Source organism: Desmodus rotundus, chromosome 12, assembly GCF_022682495.2.
Source record: "Desmodus rotundus isolate HL8 chromosome 12, HLdesRot8A.1, whole genome shotgun sequence".
Classification (NCBI taxonomy): domain Eukaryota; kingdom Metazoa; phylum Chordata; class Mammalia; order Chiroptera; family Phyllostomidae; genus Desmodus; species Desmodus rotundus.
This window is the reverse complement of record NC_071398.1, coordinates 72535472-72545752: the sequence shown is the minus strand read 5'-3', so window position 1 is coordinate 72545752 and position 10281 is coordinate 72535472.

The following is a 10281-nucleotide window of genomic DNA, read 5'->3' as shown; positions in this document are numbered from 1 at the left end:
GGTGTTAGAAGGTAAGAGAATCGGAGAACAGTTCCAATACATGGGCAGCAGTATGTCTAGGGTGGGGGTGGGGGAAATACAAAGAAAATGGACGGGAAGACATTCTCAAATGAAGTAACAAAATAATTTTCCAAAGCTAAATGGCAGAATTTTCAAGTGAAAAAGGAACACCAAGAATCCAACACCAGGAATGAATAGAAGCACCACCATGGTGAAACTCCAGAATAGCAATGATAAAGACAAGACCCCGAAAATATCCTCAGAGGGAGGAAATGTTTACCTCTAAACATATAACAATCACAGGGTCTGGGGAAGGGCGGCAGGTGTCATGTCTGGCAGCGAAGGTGGCAAGGAGGCATCCCTGAAGCAGTCCAAGAAGCGGGCCAAGGAGATGGATGAGATAAGGCATGCAAGCAGAGGAAACTGGAAGGCCAGGCAAGGGGCCCTCTGGTCACAGGTGGAATTAAGAACCTGGCAAAAAGTCAGCTGTCACATGTGCCCAGGGCAATGGCAACCCTTAGTTCCATCCCTGTTTGAACATCCGGGGTCCTGTTGTAACATCTTGTGTCATCTGTAGCTGCAAAGCAATGTCGGCTTGCAGCCCGTTGTACATTCAAGAACAAACAATTGTAAATCACCATCACCATCATAGTCATCGTCAGGCAGTGGCTCGTCTCTTTAGTTCTGCTCACTCGGCATTTCAACCTTCGCTCTGAGGTGAGAGTAAACCAAGCCGGAATCCTGTTCAAGTGTGTTCTTCAGTTTGTTTCATCCTGAACTCTGTCCCTCCTGCAGTTAAACGAACTCATTGGAAAAAATAAAACAATGCATCAATCAATAAATAATCAGACTGGCCTTGGGATTCTCACAATGCCTTCAACATGTTGTGAAAAAGAGCAATTTTCAACCAAGGAGTCTATACGCATCCGAATTACTATTCAAGTATGAGGACAGAGCTATGACGCTTCCTGAAAGGAGGGACCCAGAAAATCTGCATGACGCACACTCCTTCTTAAGAAATTACTTGACCATGTGATCAGCAAAATAATAATGTAAACAAGAAAAAGACAGGGAGGGAGGAGAAAACACTACCCTATAGTGGGCCCAGCCCAGGGCAGCAGCGAAAGGAAGAAATTCTAGGCTGATGACATGGTAGGAAAGCAACATCCAAATGAAAGCCCGAGGGAGAACGCTCTGTGTGAGAGGTCCCTGGGGAAACCGAGGGGCCTCGTAGGCAGAGTACCCAATATGCTGAAAACGCACTTGGGGGAGTGGTCACTGCAAGTAAGGAGAAGAGAAAGAAGGAGCAGACGAAGAATGCACTTTGAGACTCTATAAAAACTAAAACAGATAAAAGAAGGAAATGCCATCAGACGTTGCTGGCTCTGCCATAAACAGTGTTTACCCTGTCACAGATGTAAACATTGTTGACCGGATTTAAACTTTTAGAAGCAACCCACAGGTAAAACACAGGAGACTTAACTCGGTTAGCAAATGAGAATGTAAATACTATTGACACTGAGCATTTAAAGTAGGTGTTCAGGAGGCGGAAATTGGGGAGCAGTGGCGACATCCTTACCCTTCAAAACAATGAGTCGAACTGTGCAGTCAGTAGCTGGTGGGATGAGGAATAAAGACACACATATGTCAGTTAAAGCATATTAGCGGACATATGTCAGTTATATGCTTTATAAAGCATATAAAGAACTGAGGCAGGCCAGTTCACTAGAGGCGCTTCTCTTCTATTTGGCTTCATTTTTCACCCTGTGCATAAGTTACTTGTGTGTAAAAATCTAAGTGTGTCACCCGATAGAGAAGAAGGGAGATGGTGAGAGCTTGTATGACAGCGGGTGAGTTCTGGGGGTCAGATTCAGATGAATAAGACACCAGAGTCCTGAACTACCTGCAGGCAGGACTGAAAACAACCCGGACAAACGATGAGGACACCGGAGAAGAAAAAACATTCTGATTTTCACAGGGACAGAAGGAATTTTTGGAAACTCTACACCAAGAGCTCAATATAGAATCCTGGCAAAATTCTAGCGCAGATTATTAAACAGATGGCTTGGGAGTGCTTTGTGATTTATTTATATATTTATACTTGCCTCCTTTCAAAAAGAAGGATTTGCAGTGGCTTACAGAAATACATGCAATACATTAAGATTTTTTAAAAATTTAATGAGAAAAGATTATCAGAAAGTGAAATAGGGTTCCCACATGACCCAGCAAATCCGCCCTTCAGGTACAACACGCAAGAGAACTGAGACGTGTTCCCACAGACGCTCGCACAGGATGATGGTTCCTAGTGGCATTACTCATGACAGCCAAAAACTGGAGACCCGGAAGTCCGCTGCCAGGTGAACGGATAAACCAAAGGTGGTTCATCGGTACAATGGAATGCTATTCAGCCACAAAAAGGAAGTACAGATACATGCTACAACATGAATGAACCTTGAAAACATTATGCTAAGTGAATGAACCCAGACACAAAAGGCCACTTACTATATAATCCAATTTATATGGAAAGCCCAGAACAGGCACCCCGACGGACTCAGGGAGCAGACCACTGGTGCCGAAGGCTGGAGGGAGGCGGGAATGACAGTGGCTGTTAATAGGTATAGAGTTTCCTCTTGGCGGGATGAACGTGTTCTGGAGTCAGGCAGTTGATGATGATCACACCTTGTGACTACTAAAAACCACTGAATCATACCCTTTAAAGGAGTGAATTTTGGCCCAGGTGGTGTAGCTCAGTGGATTGAGCCCGGGCCTGCAAACCAAAGGGTCACCTGTTCAATTCCCAACCAGGGCACATGCCTGGGTTTCGGGCTGGGTCCCCGCTGGGGCGCACAGGAGGCAACCACACATTGATGTTTCTCTCCTTCCCTTTCTCCCTCCCTTCCCCTCTCTCTAAAAGTAAATAATAAAATTATTTAAAAATAAAAATAAATAAGAGTGAATTTTATAGTACATAAATTATGTCTCAATTAAAAAGCATTATCAAGAAAAAAAAAAACAAGGAAAGGAGGGTGAGAAGAAAAGGACAGAAAATGAAGGGGAATCAAGTCAGCACACAACGCGAATACCATGAATTTCTATGTAGGCCCTAAAGGTGGGCCGCGACTGTAGCTGTGAGCTTTCCAGCAGCTACCATGAGCTTGGAAAACAGTGTTGTTACCTGATTCCCAGAGTCCTTAAGAAAAACACAAAAACTGGTTCCTCAGGAGGCTCACAGCTTTTCCTGATGCTGATGCCCAATGGAAATCTCTCCTGTATGTCCTCTTGAAGGGGTCCCAGTGGCCACGACATCCCCACGGTAACTCCAGTAACTTACCCTAGGGGCACACAAGCTAGACATAAAGCCCATAATTCCATAAAGGCGTGTCAATGGCGGGCCTAAGCACCGCAGGCTGCATGAATGAGGCTCTCAGCGGCAGTGGTTTCCAAACTTGGCTGCACAGAGAGGGCCTCTGGGGAGCTTTTGCAAAATACCCAGGCAGGACTCCATCAGCCAGACCATCTGACTTTTCTGAACTCAGAGATGATTCTAACATATCGCCAAGTCTGAGAACCACTGATTAAATAGATAAATTATACATTCTTCATGAAATCCTCTATGAATATTATTTCTTGCCTCAGAAGTTTTCATTAGTTCAAGCTTATAGTAATTAAGCATACATTGGGTAGCTAATATTTTCTGGATGCCTGCTAGGTGCTAGGCAGGGGCTGCGCCATGCCCCTGGGATATAAGGATTAACGTGGGACCCAATCTCCATCCTCAACGAGCTGACTGTTGATCTGTGTTGCAGACACCCCGACCGGTGGCCACTAGAAGGGCAAGTAATGAGGAGATGGAGGGAACACAAGGCAGGCATCTGGTGCAGCCCTGGGCGGGCGGGGAGCTTCCAGCAGAATGACTAGCTCATCTGAGCCTTGAAGGGCCAGGGAACAGAAGGTAGAGCATGGTGCGCTGTGTTCAATATTTTTCTCAATGGTTTGAATGACTATTAGTAACCACCCATCATAAATGCAAGGTGCCATCTTTACTCCGGAACAGCCGGAAGAATAGCCTTTCTGCTGCATGGCTGAACTGGGACCCCCAAGAGGGCAGGGATGAGAAGGGTGAACCAAAATCAAATGAGACTCAGGAGCAGGGGAGGGCAACTAAGATGATTCCCTCATGAGCTGTGAGGGAAGGATCAGGCTTTGGAGTCAGGAGACCTAGGCTCAAAATTCAGCTTCAGTACTTACTAGCTGCGTGACTTTGGGCAAGTTACTCGGCCCTCCTGAGCCTCAGGTCCCTTGTCCATTAAATGGAGCTAACGGTGCTTATCTCAGAGGATCATCTCGAAGATTAAAGATAATGTAGGTGCAGACAACAAGAAGGTACTCACAATAAATGGAACCAGAATATATCAAGAACTCCTAAATAAAATTTAAAAAGAGAGACAAACCAATTTTAAAAGTATGTAGAAGACCTGAAGGGATTTCACAGAAGAGGATATGCAAGTGGCCAATAAGCATATGACAAGATACTGAACAGCTACTTGTTATAAGGAAAATGCAAATTAAAACCACTGAGATACTAGTGTACGGCAATAGTGATTAAAATTAACACGACTGGCAATGCCAACTATTGACAAGGAGGCGGAGCAACTGGAACGCTAGTAGGAGTGTACGGTGGTACAGTCACTTCGGATAACTATTTGGAAGCATCTACTAAAGCTAAACCGATCTTATGACCCAACAATTTCACTTCTGGGAGTGTACTCAGTAGAGTGAGAATGACAAGTCCACCAAATGACAAGTAGATGAATGCTGTTCACAGCAGCTTTACTTTAAGAGCTCCAAACCAGAAACAGCCTGAATGTTCATCAGCAGTAGGTGGGGTAAATAAATTGTGAATTGTGGTGCATGCATGCTGTGGAATACTATACAGCAAAGAAAAATAACAAGCTATTGCTCTCATAGACGTAATATTGAGAAAGCACACTACTGTGTTCGGAGTGGGTGCTGGTGATTTCTATCCCGATCTGGATGCATACACATGTAAAAATTCAACTTGTTCACTTAAGACTTGTGCTTTCATATATGTAAGTTCGACCTCAATAAAAAGTGAACAAAATGTTATTGTATGTCACGTGCTTGACTCAGAGTGGGCACTCAGTAAATAGCTGTTAATGCTTCTAGAAAGGAGGAGGTGGCAAAGCCATTGCGCTGTGTGATGCCCAGACTGCTGGGGAGCCCTGGTGTAGTGCGAGGAGCCCCCTTCTAAAGAGGCTCACTGACAGAGCACGCCACCATGGTGACTTCAGGAGGGCAAAGGGTCTGGAACACACGTAAACGCGGAATGGCTGAAAGAAGTGGGGAGGCCGCTGGTGGGAGCAACAAAATTTAGGAAGAATAAGAAGAACATCTTCAGATAATCAATGGCTGGCTTTCTGTAGAATGGGAGCCAGACGTTTTCCCTGGCGGCTCTAGAGCAGTGATTCTCAATCTATAGCTGCACCTGGGGCCGCTGGAAGGTCTATTAACACAGGTTACTGAGCCGCTCCCCCAGCATTCCCGATTCAGTAGGTCTGGGGCAGCACCGAGAGTCTGCATTTCTAACAAGTCCCCAGGACACGCTGATGCTGCTGGTCTAGGACTACACTTCGCTAGCCAATGTTCTAGTGTACAAACGCAGAAAAGCAGTTTGTGTTGTTGTGAAGGAGGAGGAGAATTATTTATTGAGAACCTGGTGTATCAGCCCCTGCGTTACACTCTGTCCACATTTTCTCAATTATTCTCCCCATTCTGGAGAGGAGGAAGAGCCTCAGTTGTTCAGGGGTCTCACAAACCCCTCCGACTCCGAGCCTGGGCATGCTGAAGGTGAGAGCCTACCTGCAGGGCTGCTGTCAACAGAATTCTGTTTCCGAGCGGGAGACTGTGCCAGACCATTTCAGAGAGTCCTCCAACTCTCAAGTTAGACTAGCTTCAACCAGCTCTTTGAAGCACTAACACATACTCAGTACCAACTCAATGCCAGGTATGATGCAACATTGCCTCCAGGATGTGTGTGGCCACCGGTCTAACTCCAAAGATGCCTCTGTGCCGGCTCACTTACGCCTGTCCCTCTTATCTTCTCTGGCACCTTCGATGACCACTCCTTCCCCCACCCAGGCAGGCTGAAAACTTGATTCATCCGGATATTTAGAAAGGAGGCACTTTGTGTACACACCCACCTGTGCTGTTTGCGCTCACGTGGGGGAGGGTAGCTGTTTCATCCGGGTGCAGTCCTTGGCACCAGGCTGTCTGCCACCTGCCCCCAGCCAACCCCAGACAGAACATGCTAGCCCACTCTCCACGCCCTGGCCAGTAAGGCGCTGAGGTGGGGACTGAGAAGACAAAGTCCAGAGGTAGGGGCGGGCGGCCTCATGCCGCAGAATGGCCCCGGGGAACTGCAGAATGTGCTTAATGACCTTGAACTGGAGACTTCACTCTGCTGCTCCCACGTGGCCTCCCGAGAGTCTGGCATGCAGAGCCCAGAGAGCCCTGGGGACTGAGGGCAGGCCATGGTCACGCAGAGGATCCCACCAAGCATGAAGCCAGGCCCAAGTTCCAGTGACAACCCTCCAGGCCACGATAATCAGACCATTTCTCTTTGTACAGCCTTTTTTACACTTAAGGTTTTCAGTTCTAATAGAAACAGTGAGAAAAGTAAAATGTGCAGGAAGGGTTTATGTACTGAAGAATCTGGAGAGCTGCAATGCATGTAGAAAGACGTAGTGAGGGTACCTAGTGCTCACTCCACTCTGTGTAATATCACCACGTTTGCTTTCTCCTTGAGTATTTCTAGGGTGTAGATCACCTGACAACGGCCCAAGAAGTGTCATTGATCTATTGCTTACCAACTTCTAGGTGTGAGTGGGAGTCAGTGTAGTGCAAACACCTCTCCCCAAGGAATCGCCCCCTGTGCCCAATGGAGAGCAAACCCCACGGTCCTGACCTTGAAGAGTGGCAGTACACAGATCGCCAGCGATGCTTTAGGTTGGCAGCCCCAAGGAGGGACCTAGGAAGGTCAAAGAAAGCTTCCCAGAGGAGGTGACCTTTAAGGCGAAGGAACAGATTTCAGTTGGCAAGAGTTGAGAACCCGTGACTCCCACAGCTCCTGGCTGCCAGTCTATTGAGTCTCCCCATATTTGGGGGTCTCGGGCTGCTCTCTAGAGCTTGAGGGACAGGGATCATTCCCTTCCAAGTTACAAGGAGGGGAATCAGAGTGTGGCTGAGGGACCATCCAAGGTTTTGTCGTTCAAATTTGATAATGACCCAAGGGTGCCCAGTTAGGGCTGGAGATCGGACTGCAAAACACAAAGGGAACACAGGACAGCCTTTGCCCTTGGGGAACTTGCCATCATTGGCAGATAAGACATGTAAAAAAATAATAATTGTAAAGGTACTGTGCGAATTGTTTCCCCAGCTACTTATCTAGGACATTCTGTAAGGCACCTGAGCAGGGGCAGGGGAGAGTTAGAAATACAGGTAAATAGAGCCCCAACCTGTAGAACTCACAGTTTCACTGGCTGCAGGGGAGGCAGGGTGGCAGGAAGAGGCAGCTAACAGTCCGCAGAATACTGGGTGGGGCAAAAGTAGGTTTACAGTTGCGAGTCCATGAAACACAGTGTTTATGCTTGTATTATTATTTATTAACTATTGTATTATTTTCCATACAAACAACTGTGAACCTACTTTTGCCCACCCCGTACAATAGCTGACACTCCAAGACAGTAGGGGGCAAGGAATAAACCTGGGGCTTGCTGGCATTTGGGGTTTGGAGAGAATCTTTCTGGGAAAGGTTCCTGGAGGAGGTGGACAATGTGGTGAAGCCAGAAAATAGCGACATTGGGAAAGAGAAGGAAAGAGAATAGGCAAAACCTTTTCACAGACTGATCCTTCCAGACCCAGTTCGGTAATCACCTCTTCCAGGAAGCCTTCCCAGGCAAAATGAGATTGTTCTTCTCCAGGGCTCTCAAAGCACGCCTGGTATAGAATGTATCTCACTGTGCCCTGACCCGTGTGGCTCAGTTGGTTGGGTTATCATCCTGCAAAACGAAAGGTCGCTGGTTTGATTCCCGATCAGGGCAAATGCTTGAGTTGCGGGCCATGTCCCCAGTCGGGGTGCATGTGGGAGGTAACTGACAGGTGTTTTGCTCCCTCCCTTCCCCTCTCTAAAAATAAATAAATAATATCTTTAAAAAAAAAGAACGTATCTCGTTGCTATACTTGTTTCCTTACGTCTTGGGTCAACTCAAGGGCCCCATACAAAAGAAAAAAAGAAAAGAAGGAAGGCCTTTGACTGTAGTGGGGTTGGGGATCACATTCACTATGGTCTTTTTTTACTATTACTTTGAAATACAACTCACACATAGTAAAAGGCACAAATCACAAACATACAGCCCATGAACACTGAAATACGTTTACACATGTGGAGCCACCACCCAGATCATGTTATAGGACGCTCCTAGCACCCCGGACACTGCAGACTGCTCGCTGTAACGGCCACTGCCACCGTGGCTGGAGGACCCAAGGCTGGTGTAGCTGGGGAGCAGCATCTAAGGAAAGGATTTCAGGTGTTTGGGCTGGAGAAGCCAAGTACTGGGGCAAGGTCATTATTTGTGAGAAGGACTAACTGTGCAAGAGCAATTAGACTTGTCCTGTGGTGGCAGTGGGTGGCCACAGGGAGGGGCATTTTAGTAAAGCATGAAACCTGTCCTATCACCAGAGCTGACTCACGTTGGAAGCAGACCCCCAGGAAAAGACAAGTAAGATTCCCGTTAATAAAAGGCATCAGTTAGGAATAGGACTGACACGCATTTCTCAGTAATGATGGTGTGGGGGCCGGGATTCAGTTGGAGAAGGCTCCTTCCAATTCTGAGCATCTATGATCCTGGAATTTGGTGGCAGGGGCACAGAGGACTCACTCAAACACTTTTGGTTATGAATTGTTCGTTTTTCCAGAGGAAAAATTTTTAATCACAAGTGCTGTGCAGGCCCACGACTACCACCGCTGAATAAGTAATTGTCATCACCTACAAACCAGCTAGGCCAGAGAGACCTTGGGGTTCCCTCCCCCATGCTCACAGTCCAGGGGGAGGGAGCAGATGCTGGGGTGGCGGTGCAAGATGGGATCATCATCTCCAAGACAAGTTGGTTGTCCCTATCTCGTACCAAGCTGTCACGGGGGCGCCCACCCATCTCCTCTGTCTTTTCAGGCCTGGCCCCTCTGGGGGGAGGGGACAAATGGGCACGAATAATGTCTCTCACCCCACTACCAGAACACCAGGGCAGTGGTGACACTGTAGGGCCTTACTACTGCTCTGCCTCCTGGGAACAATGCAGGACCATTGTCCTGGCTCAAGAGCAGGACCACACAAGGACGCCAGCCCCGTGACCACCTGGGGCGAGGGACAGCCTGTATCAGCTGCAGGCTACTTCAAGGACTCCCAGCCTGGAAGCCAACATCCTCCCACTCCACCTCCTTCCGGCTTTTTCCAGCAAAATAGCAATTTTCCACAGATCTCTTTTCTGTCCTAGAGGGTTATTTCCAAATTTCTACTGGGATTCCCTCAGGTCACCACTCTCTCCTTTCTGTCCCGCTCCGCTCCCCTAAAACAGAAGGAAAGAGACCCAGTTTGGACCAAGCACCCTTCCTCCTTCCAGCACCTGTCCAAGGTGCAGATGAGATACAGCAGGTGAAAACGGGCTCCAGGCCCTTTCGCAGAGCTAGGTGAAGATGGATAGTTTCTGGGGTCTTCTGTCTAAAGGGCAATAAACCTTTTGAGGTTCTAATGAAACCATGGATACCCTCCCAATAAAAAATATATGTAGGAAATTTCGCCTTCAATTCTGGGGAAAGATTGGGGGGGGTGGCTCTCAGACCCTGGAAGTCCGTTTGTGAGAGGCCTCCTCTACCGCCAAAGTCCAGGCCAGACTTGGAGCTCTCCCGAGCCCAGGCGAAGCGCTGGAAGACCTAGCTCTCCAGCCTCTCTGCACACACAGGACCGCTGGCGCTCTTGGTGTGCCCGGCTCTAAAATGGGCACTCGGGCCCCTCCGCCCCTGGGAGGCTGCGTAAGGACGCTGGTGGGCCGGGGAGTTGGGTGGGAGGAGGGTGGGGGTGGAGAGCAGCTCCAAGTTGGTCTCCCGGCGCGGGCGGAGGGAGAGCTGGTGCGTTCGGGAGGGAGCTAGCGGCACGCGCCAGGACTCTCGGCCCACCGGCCGCAGACCCACCCCCACCTCCCGGAGCC